This window comes from Apis dorsata, unplaced genomic scaffold (assembly GCF_000469605.1).
Source record: "Apis dorsata unplaced genomic scaffold, Apis dorsata 1.3 scaffold_655, whole genome shotgun sequence".
Classification (NCBI taxonomy): domain Eukaryota; kingdom Metazoa; phylum Arthropoda; class Insecta; order Hymenoptera; family Apidae; genus Apis; species Apis dorsata.
This window is the reverse complement of record NW_006263844.1, coordinates 94,192-96,455: the sequence shown is the minus strand read 5'-3', so window position 1 is coordinate 96,455 and position 2,264 is coordinate 94,192.

The following is a 2,264-nucleotide window of genomic DNA, read 5'->3' as shown; positions in this document are numbered from 1 at the left end:
GGTTACGTATGTATATATATATATAGAAAGCATAAGTCGGAACGAATTCGGCCATGAGATCACTATCGATAGTTGCGTCGGAAAATATTGCGATTAGCGAAGCGAGTTTCGAGTTCCATTCTGAAAAAATTGGCACGAACCAGGGGACGAATAGTAACGCTGACGTGTTCGTTTTCGTTTCTATGTTGCTTGTTTCGTACTGTATCAATGTTAAGAGGCAATTCAATTATAATATTAGTGCCATTAAAGAAACGCAAATTACAAATTATTTGTATCGAAGTTTAATTGTAATTTTAATTGCAGTTTAAGAGGCTATGAGATTATTAAATTTAACGATGTGATATTTCGAATGATTTTAGTTATTTTATTTTATTTTATTTATTCCATTGGACGATTTTATTATTTTATTTTTATTAGTTAATAATATAGATATTTTTTCCAAACACAATTGTTTTATTGGCAATTAAAATTTGTCGCTTTCTATTATTTTTTTAAAATTAAGACGAGACAAGGGATTGAAGTGTCTCCTAACATAGTATTATATGGCAACGTTTTTTGTACGGGAAATTAAATTACGTGACTATCACATTACGATTATTAATTATTTCATAGACAATGTATTACTTTCTCCACTGTTGTTACATTTTTTTTTTTCTTAGTCTTAACAATATTAATATTTATATCTATGTATATGTATATATTTCTATATATATATATATATATGTATATTAAATGTATAACACATAAATACTGCACACATTCACTATATACAAGCTCCCTCGGCTTCATTCTCACTCTTATTCGTTCATATACATCTCCTTTTCCCTCCCTTTTTTTTCTTTCCTTCCTTTCGCCACGTTCATCAGTAATCGTTGGAAAGAGTCCAGACTGCTCCCTCGTTGCACGATTTATTACATCTATGCGCGGAAAAAGTACGGGAAAATTGGGTTATATATCAATTGTATCAATTGTAAGATCACAAATTTTAATCGATATTTTAATACGCAACATTCAAATCCGAATTTTTCGAAATTTTAAGTCAATGAAGAAAATTGTTTTACTTTTTTTTCTACGAACACATTGGTTACACATCGCGATTTGTTTGTTTAAAAAATAATTAGGAAAAAGTCACGTTGATCTATTTGATGATAATGATGTTTTGCATTTTAAATTTCTAATAAATTTTGGATTTTAAATCTTGTTAATAATTATTTGTGTTGAATGATAGAGAACAAAATGAAATTTTGAAATTTTTATGTCGTTTGATTTCGAGAAAATTAAATATAGATATTTAATATCGATTTCCCTTTATACATATAAATCATAATATTTATGAAGATGATTAATAATATGTTATATTTAATATTACGTGGATAAGGCAGTTATCTGTTTTTGGATTAACGTGCTAATATAAATATTTTTATACATTTAATGTATATATAATTGGTGGATAGATTAATGTCGCTGAATTATCTTTCGTCGTAATCCTTTTTTTACTTATTATAATTTTACTTAATAGCTCCTTTACGATTGTTCGATATGTTACTTATTCAAATATTGTGCAGAATATTTTATTAAAATATTTCTGGATAAAATTTTTTATAACGGATACAATTATACAGTAATATTATAGATTATTTTTAAAAAATGGAAAGATAACAATTCAATGCGTTCAATAAAAGTGTAACAATTAAATATATTGCATTAAAAGATTTTATATAATTAATTATATATGTTATATTTAATTTATTTTTACAGGGGCGTTTAAAATTTAACTATAACAATAAAAGTATTGCGAATAATTTAATTTTTTTTTTTATACAATATATTTAAAAAAAAAATACGACTCTGTCGAAATACGATAATATTACAAGATAATTTCGAACTCATTAATATTTCCATTCGATCGTTTTTCTTGTGCTTTCGGATAATAATAAAAATTTAAAATCAATTTTCTTACGAATTCTTTTTACACATCGTATATTCATTTGCAAATTAATTTTTTTAGATTTGTTAATTCGCACGATTTCGCATTAATATTTAATACATATACAAAAAAAAAAAATTGAATATCTTATCTCTCGAAACAAATCAAATTAACTGTAAACCTAGGAACTTAATTATTAAAAAATATTAAATAGATTTCAATTAAAATTCCTTCGTTGACACGTGACAAGCTGGCGCTTGTTAACGAAACGCGATGTAATAATTTTTCAAATTTATCGACTCGCGTTTAATCACCTTGCGGACATTTCGACGATGTA